Raw genomic sequence first — 17,903 nt, forward strand, 5'->3', positions numbered from 1 at the left:
TTTGGGTACCCCTGACAAATATATCATTTGCTTTGCAATAATAATTTGCTTGTAGTTTGTAACCATTGAAATTGAAAACAAACCGGTTATTAACAAAACAAATATTATTATTAACTGTTAGGGACCGTGCTGCCATCGAAGTGTCTACCTCACGGACCAAACCAGGCGCAACACCAAAGCTGCGATTCTACATCGATTTCTTATTCAACAATAGCCCGCCCCAATCAATGAACTCACTAATTGATGCGTCAACAAAATTGTATACATAGTCGATCCGTTTATTTGTACATTAACTCATATTGAGACTGCAGTCTAAAGACCATTCTCACCGAGTTTTACAAGTCTTTACTCCTTATATAGTGAAGATAGAAGATATATCCTCCAAAATATAGTGTACTCACTTTGCTCCGTTAGACTTTAAAAAAGCCAGAAAACGATCCTAATCATTGACGTATATTCTATAGACACGAACGTCCTTATAAACTATTTGTTCAAAATCTGAACTAAAATGTCAACCAAAACGTCACTGTTATAACCTATTTATTCACTTGAACAACAAATAAATTTACTTATTTGACTAATATTTTTCATTCAAGTCCAGGTTTACACTTAGACTGGAGTATAAGAACTCCAGTCTTATATCACTCTTATATCATGAGCGCCACTCAACACAACCACAAGCTGTCAATATTGAGCATACTAAAATCAGTTTGAATGGATTGCAGTTCAATTCAGTTGAAGATATGAATATTCGGAACGCCAAATCTGCTACGTAGTACATATATATCGATGATCCTAATACTCTTCCTAAGAATTAATTAACCCTGTAAGATTAGGTCTAGTGTTTCCCGTTAGGCTTTATACGAAGTCCGAAAATAGTTTGTACATTTTCCTAACTGTAAGATTTAACGCAGATGGTAAGTGGCTATTAACAAAGGCCGTGGTCGCTGCGGCCACGTCGCGGTCACGCGACCCTGTCGTCGCGTCTAGGCGTGGCTTTATGATTAATTGCTGTTGCCCAAGGAATAAGACCGCTGCGACACTATGCGCTATGAGATAGCAAGATAACTTTTTTGTATATTTGACAAAGCCTCAAGTCGAAAAATGCTGGCGAGGACGATAATTATTCAGCTGTTAAAATGTTTCATAATACTATTTGGACCTTTTCCCCGGAATATAAATGATCAATTCATAAAGCCAGTACCTTTGCCTTACTGGTTTACCAGCGATCCCAGAACGTGACACATGGTTACAAGTACCTGACATGTTTACCGTTACATGTATCGAAATCAAGTAATAATGCAATAATCCACATATAAATATTATTCCATCTACTGTTAGTAAGAGATTGTCTCTAGCGTTAAGACGACCAACTGTACCTCCTCTCTGTCTTAATTGTTTTTGATCTTAAAAGCGTTTTATTTTTGGTGTACCTTATAACGAAAGTGGCAGTGCAGTGGCAGACCTAAAGGTAGATGGGGCAAAAAAGTTTTCAAGTAGAAACCACGTACCGACAAGTGCAGCGTAGGACATCCTCCTGCAAGATGGACAGACAATAAAGACCGCAGGAACACGCTTGATGCAGATCGATTTCGACAGGTCAGTCTGAAAATCTTTTGTGGTGGCCTATCTTCAGCGGTGGACTTTATATGACTGATAATGATGATGATGATAAATCAATAAATAAGCATTTTTATCATTGCGCATACTTAACACAACAGCAAACGTAGCTCGACATCTCGCGATAGCATCGCTTTAACTGGACTCATTGAATCCAAGCCTCGTCTTTATCTTATCGCAATCACATTTGAAAGCTCATTACACCGTGCACCGATGAGTTATGTGTGACGTTTGCTTTGAGTCTCTGAATGTAGGTGTCACGTGTTTACTCTAAATGCCAGGCGTTTTTTTACTATACATAAGGTTGGAAATACACGGGATTTGAATGAGTTTTTTAGAGGATTGCACTTTTTTTAATATCACATTTATATTACATTGGTTTAAAAAAAGGGTGACGGAAGGGAGTGAGGTTCTGTTGATTGATACGTAGCTCGCATCCTTGTATTTTTAGTGATTTTACGACCAAATTTTTTTAATCAATCAAGCTTAAATATGAAATGAGACTCCCCCAAGGTTTAAGTGCGTTTTTTTTTTGTTATTTCGCTGATATTCAGGGATGTTTCTTTGGGTGGAATTGTCGAACCGCGTGACAGTTTTTAGTATTGCATCACACTGGCTGATTAAAATAGTATTTTTAAGAAAAAAAATATGCTTCCCTTGTTATCAGAGTTATGCTGTGTAAATGCAGCATATACTGCGACTTGTTGAAACAATTTTGTTTGCGAATGTTTCTCGGTTCACCACTCCCATTATTTATGTAGCTAAATAAATCAAACATATGGATAATTCTTCCGGTTTTTTGTTTAAAATCAGTCACACATCAGGGAAGGTAGCCTCCATATAACCATCGTAAAGTCCTACCAATAATCACTTCTCATCAGTTGGCCTTCTATCTGGACTGGCATCTACTTACCATCAGGTGTAATGGAGTGACTTTAACACGTATAAAAAAAATTACATTAACTTATGTCGAAGCTATCGCTCCAGGAGACCAATTTACAACTGGCTAGATAAGCAATAAAAAAGAAAGTAAATTTTTACAAAATTCTTCACTCAAACGTCTACAACATTGTCAATTAATCGTGCGCTCTCTGTTATTTCGGTGGCTCGTGAGCCAGGCGTCAGGTTACATTCGTGCCACGCTCCGCGCCGTCCGTCAGGCTGTCTGTTCAACTGAACATTAGTGATATTTCTGTGGAAAGACCACGTTTTGATCATTGATAATTGGGAGATTTTGGGTCGATGTTGTTTCTGGTTTTCGATTGTGAAATTTTAAATCAAATTTCGTAATTGTAACGGAAGATAAGTGTTCGAAATTTGATTTCGGCGGTCAGGCAGTGGATGTGTATTTTAAATAATTGTCAAATGAGATTGACGGGCAAATATCTATATGTCGTCATCGAGTTGATTTTTAAATGGAACGCCAATGCCATCTCATGGCATTCGACAGAATCTTCGCTACACAGCGCAATGAGGATGTCAGACGACATCAAGAAGGCCGGAAAGCTAGCAGTCAAAGAGAATGACAAGCCTATGAAAAATTAGTAATTCAGTTGGTTTTAGATCAAGTGATCAAATAATATTATTGGAGACTAGTGCTGTGGGTGCGTGGAGACTGTCTCGCGTTCCGTAGTAGTTTGTGTTGTTGGAATTATAATTGTTTTGGGACAAAAACTACAACTACTAAAATCTGACATCGGCTATTGTGATCTGACATATCCCCACATACGCCCACGATACTTAGTAGTAATAAGCTATGGAAGACGATAACGAGCATACACCTAGCCTGCCGTTATCAGAAGTGGGATCAATGTCGGGTCAAAATAATAATTCGGAAAGTGATCGTTGGCGTGCTATGTTTGAACAACAAAATGCAAACATGCGAGCATTGATTGAGGCATTACAAACGCAAAAGACGACCAATGCAGTTAATTTGCCGGAGTTTGATAAGACGGACCCGGATAAGACGGACACGGACGCGAGATCTTGGTGCGCAACAGCGGACTTATGTTTTGCTGATAATCTGATGCAAGGAGGCCAACTTATCGTTGTGATCAGCAAGGCCTTGAAAGGGATAGCGTCAACATGGCTATCGCAAATTGCATACCACGGCATAACTTGGAGTGAGTTCAAGGAACTTTTTACGAACAGATTTGTTCCGACGGAAACCTTAGCGGGTTCCCTCACAAACCTGCATATTGACAAACCAAATGACAAAGAGACGTTGGTTGCTTATGCGAACCGTTTGTTGTCGTCGCTCATTAATCGATGGAAACAAATCGATAAGGAACAAATTGCAGTGGCTACTGTACTCGCTCATGTCTCTCAATTTGATTCAAGATTGCAGCGGTTGGCATTCACTAGTAACATTACGACAAGAGACAAAATGCAAAAAGAATTTCAAGCCTTAGTATATCTGAAGCGTAAAATGAGCACCCCTAGTGAGACCTTGAATACATCTGAGGTCAAACGAGCAAAGATGCCACAAATAAAGTGCTTCAATTGCGGCAAACCGGGTCACAAGCGATCCGAATGTAGAAGCAAACCGAATAATGGTACAGGAAGACCTCCAGTAGCGACGGTGACTAGTCAAGTAGCACAGCAGCCAGTAGCGAAGCCCCTAGTTTGCTACAAGTGTGGCAAACCAGGACACATCGCCATGCGCTGTACAAGCGGTGGTAGCCAAGCAGACGGTAGCGAGAAGAGCGAGGCGCGTACAGAGCGACGGCTGGACCTGTGTGTAGTTCAACCTCCTATGGCACCTTAGAGTATAATGGTCAGTTGCACTGTTTTATTATAGTTCTGGTGCTGAGTGCTCTTTGATTAAAGAGAGTTTTAGTGCTAAATTTTCAGGTATACGATTTAGTAATGTGATATTGGTATGACTGGTATCGGACAGTCACGATTATTATGCACAGAACAAATATTGTTTTACATAATGATTAACGATCATCCTATTGAAATCTTATTTCACGTTTTACAAGATGATTAGTTACAAAGTGGCATAATGATTGGTCGGGAGATTTTAAATTTAGTCTTTTCTATAAACATGACTGCGACCGATTTTACTTTACATAAAGTTAAAGTTTTAAATTCAATGTGTAACATTGCCAAATAGATAATTAATTCTACTGTAGGTGATACGAGTCTCATAGGGGCTGAAAAATCGCGACTTTGAGAAATTTTTAGAGGTTATGCAAAATGTTTTATAACCGGTATGCCGACAATTCGCGTGTCTATAGGTAAGCTTAAAATTAAGTTAATACATCCCAACCGTAGGGTACAACAGCGACCATATAGAATGTCGTTTGATGAGCGTAGGGTTCTTCGTGAGCGCGCGAAAGAGCTTTTAGACGCTCGCTGTTGTCAACTCTATAAAATAGTTTAGACAGTATCTACTTACACGAAGTTTTCTGAAGGTGATTTCGTTTTATTAGAAAACGAGGAGCGAAATCAGACTAAATTAGACCCAAAATTTAGAAGTCCGTTTAAGGTGATTGAAGTTTTGCGTGGTGATTATTTCGTTACACGTTGCAAGCTTTGAATTTTAAACGTAAATAGAAATATGCTTATGATCGATTACGTAAGATGCCAGAGAGACATGTACCAGTCGAAGTAGAAATTCATGAGATTCCCAATGCTGATGAGCAAAGTTAAGTTAATTATAGTGTGAACACGAGTGTGAACTCTATCGGCCGTAGATAGTCGACCTGCTAGTGGATGATACGTAGTCGTAGCCCGTTGGAAGTCGGTGTCTCTTGGGGTAACCCAAGTAGTCCGTGGGTGTGCGGTGGGCGTACATCTCTAGTGGAGGTCGTGGTCTGCAGAGACCGTCCCGTGTGTAGTCTGAGAGGGATGCACACGTGCGTTTTACGTGGATCGTAAAGACGCGTCAGAGAGAGAGTTGGTGATGACTCTTCGGCTGAGAGAGGCCGTGGCGATAGAAGTTTTTACTCGGGTATTTTAAGAATTAAAAATACTGGCAAGTTTATTAATGATCAGAGTGAATTGTTATAAGAGATAACGATGGTACATGGCTCTTCGCGTTACAATGTTGTGATGAGTGAAAGAGGATTGAGGTATCTAGTTAATGGGTTCGATAGAAGAAATGTACGTTAGAGTTTATAAGGTTGCATAGTTTGTTTTTATTACTATTTTTGTGATATTTAGTAGAGATATCATGGTCAGGTATGACCGAGTGTTATGCAACAAGGGTACTTGGTGTTGGTTTTTGTCGACAGGTTAACACACGTGGACGTGTGCAAGCAGGATGGCCGTGTCGTCATCGAGTTGATTTTTAAATGGAACGCCAATGCCATCTCATGGCATTCGACAGAATCTTCGCTACACAGCGCAATGAGGATGTCAGACGACATCAAGAAGGCCGGAAAGCTAGCAGTCAAAGAGAATGACAAGCCTATGAAAAATTAGTAATTCAGTTGGTTTTAGATCAAGTGATCAAATAATATTATTGGAGACTAGTGCTGTGGGTGCGTGGAGACTGTCTCGCGTTCCGTAGTAGTTTGTGTTGTTGGAATTATAATTGTTTTGGGACAAAAACTACAACTACTAAAATCTGACATCGGCTATTGTGATCTGACATATCCCCACATACGCCCACGATACTTAGTAGTAATAAGCTATGGAAGACGATAACGAGCATACACCTAGCCTGCCGTTATATATTATAAAACAAATTCCCCTTTTCTGTCTGTATGTATATAATTGATTTTCTCAAAATCTACTAAATAGATTTTTATGAAATTTGGTATGGAGATAGTTTAAGATCCTGAAGGTTATAAGCTACTTTCTATCACGGGAAAATATTTAGCGGGGCTTTTATCCTGGAAAACTCTTTCATACGTTCGAAGCCGCGAGCAAAAGCTAGTAAAAAAATATGTCACATGTTGAGCAATATATTGTGTATAATTAGAATAGGCTGAGATAACTTTAAAACGGAAACTGATATTGAGGTGGGACGTGCACTCTGCAGCATCAAGCAAAGCGTTGTAAATTTAAGTTCTTAAAATTAGGCAGTTTCTTGCTTCCACATTCATTGTAAATATTAAAAAAAAATTGAAGAGGTATTCCCCTCATTAAATAAATCGTTCGTCAACAAGTACAGAAAACATAATAAATAAAAATATCGAATGTAAAAACAAAAACTTTCAATTCGTTTAGACAAATTATTTTGAATATTTGAATACGCGTTTAAACCGGCCAGCATTCTATAAAAAAATTCGCTAAGTACTTCAAAAAGTATAACTAACCTCTTTCCCATAATACAACATTTAAAATACATTCTTATTTATAATCTTTCATCCTTTGCATTTTAATTTTAAAAAAAACCGCGAATCAATAAGCGCACGTTTTGATTGGAAACAAAAAGTTAGAAGTACATTAAAAAGCAATACCATTGTAATTTTCGTGTAAGTGAAATACATCTACAAATTGCCGGTAATTTATATTAAGGCGATACCTCAAGGTCCATTGTCATACATTTTGTTTCACCTTTAATCTGGGTAACTAAACAAGTATTGGCAAGTAAAGAATTTAAATTCACGTCTAGTTAGTGATTAGTTCTCGCAGTTTCTGCCTTTAAAATTTCGTCATATTAAATTTTAAAGGCCGAAATATCCATGATTTTTTAATTATTTTTACGTTTTTCTTTCAACTGCGAGAACTAATCACTAACTAGACGTGAATTTAAATTCTTTACTTGCCAATACTTGTTTAGTTACCCAGATTAAAGGTGAAACAAAATGTATGAAAATGGACCTTGAGGTATCGCCTTAAGTGATTTGTAGCTACATCCGCCTCAGAAATTAGCCAATTTACTTCGGTTTGTCCATTATGAGCTATTTTGGGAATAAAGTTTTTTTGCACAACTAAATGACGAGAATAACGTGTTTTTTGCCATCTAAGCGCCATGATTACATAAAAGCAACACCGTAATTTTGAATTATGAGAAGCTACAGGTATTGCACTTATTACCGGACCTGGACACATAAAATGTTTATTTTTAACGATAATTTTATTTTCTGTCTCACTCCCACGTTGGTTCGGTACAAGATATATTTACGCATATTACAGCACTAGCAGCCTTTCTGATATGTCGAACTTTTCTGACCCCCCCACCTTCAGCCTCTGAGCCAATTCTTGTGCGCTCAGTCACCACACCGAATGCACATCCATGCACGGGAAGGCATTTGTTGCTGCCCTAGTCACACAGTGAAATGTGGTTGGAAACATTGAACCCTATAAAGGCTCGCGAACATTACTCCTCCTTTCCCTGCTATTCCACAGGATCCAGGATACCCTTTGCAGGTTTCCCCCAGTGTCCACTGCAGGGACACCTACTGTAAAAAACACTGAATATAAAGTACTCGACTAGGGAATTGTACTTAAGACTTCTCAGGCTAAATACTAAATACACTACCAGTCCATCGAGATGGCAACAACTAAATAGCTATAAAAAAACTATACAAAATTAATCAACCTAAATAATCGTACACGTGAACACAGATTTATATAAGAACCTCATTTTAAAAAAAGAACACTTAAATGATTATATCGATTTAAAAATATTAATTCAATAATTGCAATACGTAACCGGCCGAAGGCGTTTTATAATGCGGAGTGTCGGTAATGTGTGGATAATTGACGTCTCGCACCGTCATTACCGACCCATAGAATTGTTGATTGTACACTCTTGAGCACCTAATGAATAGATACGGCACACCCAGGTTTCGGAGATGCTAGCGATGTGCTCGTATCGATTGTGGAATCGATTATTAAATCGATACGGGACGGGTAATTATTTGTTTTGTTATTATCTCTATTTTAATATTTACCTTTATTTGTAATCGCGTGAATATAACAATATTATTAGATAGTACTTTAGCGTTGTTTTATAATTAATTTTGTTTGTATTTTTTTCAAATAAAATGATAATCGATTAATAAAAAATATAACTTGTAAATCCCGTCACTAACATAATCATCACTAACTATCTTCATAATAAAACCGTCAGACGTGAGATCATCTTTAACTTAAAATATTATATCAATGATTCACTCTCAAGAGGCGCTTAACAATCACATTAATTTTAATCACAGGTGAAAGACCTTACGTACCCGCACTTAAGAATGGGAAAGTCACTTAAAACTGATGCATTAACCTTTGCTTCCTACATTACTGTCAAATTAAGTTATTGCCAATTCTCTATCCTTGAGGACTACCACGATGAAGTAGTTGTATTGCCTGTGCGGTTCGACACCGCTGTGAGGTCTCAGGTTCTAATCCCGGATCGGGCAGTGATACTGGGTTTTTCTTCTCTATCAGCCCAGGGGCTGGGATTTGTGCTCGTTATGGCGATGGACTCGCCCACTATCATATAACGGGACGAAACACAGGCGAAAAATGGGTGGCTAGGTTGCACCTCTGTCTACACTTTCGTAGATACAGGCCTGATGAGTGTCTTTTATCATATAATCAGTAGCGCCTTAACTGATGCGAGGATCTGAGAGCGATGTCTTTTTACCCCATTGCCGAAGGAGGAATGATTTTTCCTTTGTTGGTCCTTTAAGTGCAAGGCCTTATACGGTTACCCTATGATCTTTGCGGCGTCTTTTTACCAGATTGTCGAAGGAATAATGATTTTTCTTTTTTACCTCTTTAAGTGCGAGGCCCTGGACGGTTACCCTATTCAGCAGCCCTAAGGCCAACCTTAACTAGTTGTAATAATATATATTTCTACTTTAAGTTATTAATTCATACATATCAATAACTAACTTTCCAACTCCTCCCTATCTTTCTATTTGATTAATTTCGTTGCGGGATAATGACAAATTAGTTTTCCCTGAGACTCGCCGAGCTTCAGTGCTCGGTGTCATAAAATGCGTGCCACTGACCCGACCACACCACCCGACCTTAAATCCATCACTTGACCGTCAACTGTCAAACGGCTGTAAGCAGCCTTTTGAGAGCGACTTTAAGAGCATGAAATAACATCTATTTTAGTTAAATAATTTTGGACAGCCGGACAATACATATCACCCTACGATGTTTAGACAATTAGAGAGATTTTTGGACACGTATATAAACTAATTTTTACCTCAGAAAAGTATTGAGAGGTATCCTGAGAGCAAAGCCTAGTCTGAGATTAACTAAAATACTTCAATCCATAGTCCAGGTTGAAATAACTCATGGTTACGTAATTGTTATAATAGGCCGGTGTCTATTTGAGAGCAATCAATCCAATACAATAGGTTAAAAGTTGACGCATGCGCCATACATCTCTCGTTACTATGACAGGAAAATTATACGCCACCGTCAGCAACGGAGATTAGTAAATAAAGCTTGCTTTTGTTTGTGACTCCATCTTTGTATTGTTTATGAATATGTAATCCAAATTATGAAATATATGCATCACATTTTTTATTTTCAGGGGTAGGCAGTGTATACTAAATATATACAGCCAGGTTTATTAGAGTTAGAGGGATTATAGATATTTATAATCGAAGAGACGAGCAAGCGGACGTTAAGCAAGATAAATAAACAAAAACATGTCGAAAACTTTTTAGATTACACTTTTGATACAAGAGATTAAATATATCTCATCTCTCTTTATTTTCTTTCCAAGATACCTACTATTATCCAAGTCTTGATATTTTGCTTGTAATACTTAAAAATATTTTCATCATACGTTATGTAAAATTACACCCAAATCTGTTGTATTCATTAAATTACATTTAATAAAACATATTCAATTTAATAGTTAAATAATATGCTGACGGTACTTCGATACAGACCACGAGTTTAAACGGTTAAATAAATAATTATTTAAATTCTTTATTATGAAAAGGGATAATAAGGGACTAATAAAACGCCATACACCTATACTCTTCTCGGGAGCTCTTCACAGAGTGGTCGTGGTGGTACACAGAAAGTTTATTTATTTATTTATTATTAAATATAATCTTACAGAAGTTACACACAATCCCCCTTATTCATAGACGTTTTTTATCTAAGGACGGAACAATGCTGTGATAACAAGTCTGTTTCCCAGTGCTGAGGGCATGGCAGCCTTTGCAGTGCGTAGACTTGTTATCACAGCTTTACTTCGTCCTTAGATAAAAAACGTCTATGAATAAGGAGGTTAGTTAATAAAATAATGTCGACAGTCAATGAATAAGTAAGACAACCATTACGATTAACGACCAATAGATTGTTACGTGCCGCTATCCTAGCCGATGACATCGGGCGTTTCCGGAAGTATTCGGCTGCGCGGGCAGGCTGGCAGAAGAGAAGATATGTCACGCGGCGACTATTCTATTATTATTCTCTCTGGCTGGACGTTGTCAAAAGAATTTTTAAAATTGTCTTCTGTAATTATTTTGCTAATATAATGTTTACTGTAAAAAGAGCGTTTTACATTCAGAAGTGGGATTATACAAATGATAATTTGAAGTTACATTGAATTCGAATGTGCAGAGAACTATCGGAATAAATCTGTGATGAATCATTGAATGCCAAAATTAAAATTACCAGATTCTCAGATTTTAGTTACCATGGCAACGTCTACGTCTGTTGAAGTAAATATGTTGGGAATGCATATGGAATTGATGTCTGCACATTAGTACGATTCACGACATTCATAACAAAAACTTCGTTATGCCTGCTGCTTGGCTCACTGGAGAGGGTGTTTTCTTAGAAACTAAATCATTGGAGACAGGAATGACTGGAGTCATGTGAAGTCAAATCGGTGGCGCAACACTTCAGGCTGACAATGCGAACGTGCGTAACTGTTTATTTTATTTAATCTGATCTGTCTGTGGCCGTGAGCCTTTTGATAATATTCTATCTGCAGCCATGACCATTCTGATCATATTCTGTCTGTAGCCATGACCATTCTGGTCATATTCTGTCTGTAACCATGAGCATTCTGATCATATTCTGTCTGTAGTCATGAGCATTCTGATCATATTCTGCCTGTGGTCATGAGCCTTCTGATCATATTCTGTCTGTAGCCATGACCATTCTGATCATATTCTGTCTGTAGCCATGAGCATTCTGATCATATTCTTTCTGTGACCATGAACATATTCTGTCATTTATTGTCTGTGATCATATTCTGTCCGTAGTCATGAGCATTCTGATCATATTCTGGGTGCAGACATGAGCATTCTGATTTGTGTTGCTGGGCCCTATTTGTTTAAAATATAGGTACCCAATTCAGTTCTACTTTCTCAAATTTATTTTTGTGAATACCTTACGGTATTCACTTTGCAGGATGGCCGATGTTACGTGCCGCTATCCTAGCCGATGACATCGGGCGTTTCCGGAAGTATTCGGCTGCGCGGGCAGGCTGGCAGAAGAGAAGATATGTCACGCGGCGACTATTCTATTATTATTCTCTCTGGCTGGACGTTGTCAAAAGAATGTTTAAAATTGTCTTCTGTAATTATTTTGCTAATATAATGTTTACTGTAAAAAGAGCGTTTTACAAGATTTACTAGAAGCTTCTAAAATAATACTCAATTTAAGTACCAGTTAAAATTAAGTGCAACCTTTGAACAGACCACAGTAGCGGTATTTCAAATTCTGAACTTTGATCCGCCTAATCAGGACACATCAATACGTGCTAACCGTAAGGTTAGGTGCAGTAAGGTACTGAGAGGTGAAAGGGAACACAACTTATTTGAATAATTATATTTAGTTGAATGCTCGAAACTGAATATTGTTCTATAAATTCCCATCTTTATTATACTTGATTAATTGCTTCCGAATTTCGGCCACGGCGGCTAATTTCAACGGAGATCAGAGAAGTATGGATATATTATAGCGTACAAGTGTGTGCGCACTGCACAGGTGGTCTCTTTGTTCCTTCACTCTCATAGTCCGATAAGACAACAATCCGATATGACCGGAGAGAGATCAGGCGCAGGACCAACGGCTTTACGTGCTTTCTGAGGCACGGTCCCAGTCACAATTATTTTGGTCCAACAATTTTGAGCATAGTTCTACTGTTAATACCCCTTGCCTCTTATTTATACTTTCAGACTAGGTTTATTGTTGATGCTTCAAAAGTAAAAGTTGTTATAAATTAATAAGTTCTTTCATCGTCAGTTATATATTTGAGATTGTGATAACGATCTGCCTTGTTTAAACCTCAATTAGTCATTAACATGTAGACCTTTTTACACTTTAAAATCAAGATAACAAATATTTGATCAAACTTTTTTTTACATTCAAAACGTCTTATCACCAATACGTGTCCACGTGCTGTTTTATTTTCATAAAGGTTAAGTATATTTTTGGGGCAACATTCCAAAATCATAATCATTAACTCCAATAGAAAAAGAACTCTATATCTCCAGTTAAAAGTTGAAATTTCTTTGTCACGTAAAACTCATCTGATTTTCTGGGCGTACCGTGTTACAACTTTGTTGCAAATTGTAGTTTCGATGGCTATATTATTACGCGCCAATTACAGTTGGCAAAAAACAATTGAAAAATGCAAGTTTATCACTCGCTTACCACGGCTTGAAAGGTGGTCATTGTTTTTATAGAACAAAAATAGCGTCACGATTCGCCACTGCATTCGGGTGGTATTAATCGTCCGCGCTTTTAATATGAGTTATTGTTTTACGTTAACATGGATGGTGTTATGCAAAACGTACACTGATTTTAAATGTGTTTTTTTATTCATTTAATGGCTAATAGGTCTTGGTGGTTCTTGGTGGTTTCGCCATAAATATGTTTATGCGGTATCACTATCAGTAGATCATTGTAGTTTTGTAGGTAATTGTATTTTCAATGATTTAGTCATTGGTGTATCTTTTCAACTAATAAACCCGTTTTTACGTCCTTATAAACCGTCCAGTAGCGCAGTAAAATTTTAGATCACATTCATTAAAAAAAAACAATTCGGGTAGGGGGGCCCTATTCCGTCTGCGGGGGTATATCCGTCTTTTTGCAATCACGGGCGTTCTAATTGAAAGACAGCTTTTATAGCCGTATAGTTAATTAGGGGATATTAGACTCTCTTACTTATACGGCTATCGAAGCTGTCCTTCGAATAGAACGCCCGTAATTGCAAAAAGACGGATTTGCCCCTATAGACGGAACAGGACTTCCTTCATTGACGTATATTCTATAGACACAACCTTCATGTGAACTATTTGTTCAAAATCTAAACTAAAATGGCAACCAAAACGTCTCTGTTATAACCTATTTATTCACTTGGATAACAAATAATTTTACTTATTTGAATAATATTTTTTATTCACATTCCGGTGATCCACTTAGACTCAATTTCTTATATTATAAGCGTCACTCCGTACAAAACCACACGCTGTAAATGTTGAAATCATACTAACGTCAAGTGTACGGACTGCAGTACAGTTGAGTGAAACAAAATGGGCGTACGGAACGCCAGATCTAGTACGTAATTCATATATATCGATGGCCTCCTGACATTACTTAAAAATAACTTAAGCGCCTCTGGATTTAAGTTGCTTTTATCATCATTCAAAATCTTCTATCACTCATTGGTTCATTTGTATAAGAAAATAACCATTCTAACCACACATAATATCAGCCCTATATTATATACTGCCCCACTATTGGGCACGGGCCTTTTGTACTACTGAGAGGGATTAGGCCTTAGTCCACCACGCTGACCTAGTGCGGGTTGGTAGACTTCACACACCCTCGAAAATTCTTAATATATAATTTCTCAGGTATGCAGGTTTCCTCACGATGTTTTCCTTCACCGTTAAAGCAAACGATAATTCACAAAGAATACACACATATTTTTTTAGAAAAGTCAGGGGTGTGTGCCTTTGGGATTTGAACCTACGGACATTCGTCTCAGCAGTCTGTTCCACAACCAACTAGGCTATCGCCGCATACATGGAACAAATATATTTTCTTTAATCAACATTTATTGTCATATCTGGCACTCAATTCGTTACGGTGACGCTGCAGATGCATTCGCTCTAAATTAATTTCTTCTTTGTTAAGTATGAAACAAATGTATTGAATTCTTGCTATTGTATTTGCAAGCAATTTTGCAACTTATTACTTTGCGGTATGGTTCAGAATTAATGTATTCATGATTGCAATTACGATTAGCAAATTGTATCGCGCTTTCTACGCTCTATTATTTGACGTGATAGATTTTGATCCTTATTAAATCGTGTGCATTGCGGGGTGTGATATATTTCAGGAATATTTGGAATACATTACGTACATTATATAAGAAATTAAACGTTATATCGACGGTTGAAAGGCTAATTTACTTAAGCGACATTTTTTTACATTTTTTTTTCTATGTTTTTTAACCTTGTTAAATTTTTTCGAAAAAGTTATCGCTAAATCAATTAGTTATCTTACAATATCGTTCCTCTAAAGAGTAGGTACAATAAAGTTACCAAACTAATCATCATTTAAACCTTTACAAATACCTACAGCTCCGCCTGAGTGTTTTTTTCCGGGATAAAAGGTAGCCTATAACACTCAAGAGTAATGTAGAAGCACAAATGTACTAGTGTTTTTTTATAGGTTTAGTAATTCCTGAGACTAACGTATCCAAACAAACAAACGAACTCTTCAGCTTTATAATATTAGTATAGACTGCGCAGACGCATTGTTGTTGAGTAACTTAATACAGCGACTTTGGTTACTGACGGTTTGATAGTAGTGTAAAATATAAACTATACATTAAAGAGTCTGCGCTATGCCTAACAGTATCACGATGACAGTTCTCATCACTTCACAGCATCAAATATGTTTAATCCAACCGGCTATTTGGACTGCTACTTACTATCAATTACAACTTTTGCATCACCTTATAGAATAATAAGCGACCCGTCCCGGCATCATACGGGTAACAATAATTGTAATAATAATATATCAATTGTGATAGTAGATCGATTGTCGCGTCGGGCAATACTTGTTGGTGCCACCATTCCGCATGACGATAACCTTGTTAAGGCCGAAAAAGATATAATGTTTAAATATTTAGACTTGGCACATGAGGTTACCGACATGTCGGATGTGGACTCTACAATTATTGTCCCGATTGTCGTTTCTGCGCATGGGTTGATAACAAACAACCTCGACCACCATCTTCGGAAGCTCTCAATTTGCCGTTGGGTCGGAGGCCAGATGCAGAAGGCGGTATTGCTGGACACGACGCGCATTGTGAGGAGATTCCTCACTTTGAATCCCTAACTGCCGGTGGCCTGGGTCTTGAGCTTCGCCATCGGTGGGTCATTATTTTTTTAATATTTTTATATGCATGTTTTTTTTATATGTATATGTAAAAATGTTTAAAAAAATACCTTTAAAATAAAGAGAATTGACCGTATATATCAATACCTAAATGACTTCTGGTGGTCCGATCGCTATCAAAATTCACCAAGTCAATGTAGCTAATAAAAATTAAGATATTAAAATTACTTCAGCCGCATTGTAGTCTATAGGGAACATAAACACACTTAATTTAAAATTGTCTCTTAAATCAATTAGCCTTCAACCGTCGACATAGATTCGTACTTGTAGAAGTATTTTACCTCACTTTATGCAACTAGTACGAAACTCCTGCGCACCTGAAATTAGAACCAATAAGTTTATGTGTAATTTATTTTGATTACAGTTGACTGGTTTGCTGACTTATACGAATTAATACGAATATGTTTATCTATATAATTTAATTAGAGGAAATTCGAGTACTTACAAATTGATAATGCTCAACGATTATACGTACAATTTTCTTTTAGAATTGAATAGCGCTTTTATATTCGGACACAACAACGTGACTCCTGCACCTGGTGGTATGGAGTGGGGTCCAACAGAGTGTCGACTGACAAGAGATGATTAACCCTCGTCAGTCGACACAATTATGCCGGCCTGTTGGATCTAGATATACTCAGGCTGATCCCGGAACGCGACACATGTGTGCCACTATGACGGGTTTTAACACCTTGGGTACCGTGGTCGTTATCCAGGTGGATACAAAATATATCCTACCACCAGCATTGCTCCTTAACGGTAAAAATAGACAATGCGATACTACCTATCTAGATTGTCGCTCGCATGCAAGATACCAATTAATTTATATCTGGCAATTTATTACTTATTAAATAATTTATACGTAAATGTTAAACAGATAAAAGATTAAAAACAAAAAAACAGTCAATTGACACATATATTCGCTTCAAACATAATAAATTTCACAAGTTAATATAGCTGTCTGACAATAAATAAATAACTTTTGTCCAACAGACTCTTAATATTGATCAAGAGACACTTACATACATTTTAAATTAAATTAACTAAGGCCGTTAAACCTAGTAAAAGGAATTAACAACATTGTCAATTCTTGAAGGGGGAGTTATGTATGAACAGTTTTAATAAGTCTTAATGACGTATTAATCATTATAATAACATAATTCCTTCCTTTTCCAAATGTATAATCTGCATGTTCATTCAACTGTTAAAACATTAATAAATTTTAATAGTATTTATGCTGCGATGTACAATTTGTATGAAGTCGATTTTTTTTATTGCTTTGATTGACGAGACGAGCTTGTTGTTCACCTGATGGTAAGCGATACGACCGCCCATAAACAGTAGAAAAATCATCCAACACCTTGAATTACAAAGTATTTTCGGTATTCCACTGCGCTCGCCATCCTGAGATATGAGATGTTAAGTCTTATTATGTCCAGTAGTTACACTGGCTGCAATGTCCTTCAAACCGAAACACAACAGTGACTACACACTGCTGCTTGGCGGCAAAAACTGATATTTCTGTGGTACCTACCCAGGCGAACTCTCCCATATGTAAAACTTCATTATCTCGTAATTCAACAGCAATAAAAAACACCTATTCTTACCGATTTATATACTAAAACTTTTTCTTGACAAAATCTATTTGACATTTTTCCTAGGCAGCGCACGGAACTCCACCTTAACCCGACTAGAACTGACAAATACTCGACCATAATTCCAAGCCAGCGCGCCCATGCGTCAGTCGACATGTAAAAATAAAGCTTCATGAACTAATCGTTGTTAAGATTACGGTCGTTACGCCAGTGAGGCAACATTTATGCAACAATGTTGCGCAAAATAAATAGATTTAAACTGTTGTTTAGTAGCAAAAATTTTATGTAAACTGTTCTGTGAATGTTGGGAACAAGCTTTCTAACCACATCAAAATGTACTAAGCGACATGTCGTTGTTGTTTTTTGTTATCGTAACTTAATGATTTT

The sequence above is a fragment of the Manduca sexta genome, chromosome 15 (genome assembly GCF_014839805.1).
Source record: "Manduca sexta isolate Smith_Timp_Sample1 chromosome 15, JHU_Msex_v1.0, whole genome shotgun sequence".
In the NCBI taxonomy this organism is placed as follows: Eukaryota; Metazoa; Arthropoda; class Insecta; order Lepidoptera; family Sphingidae; genus Manduca; species Manduca sexta.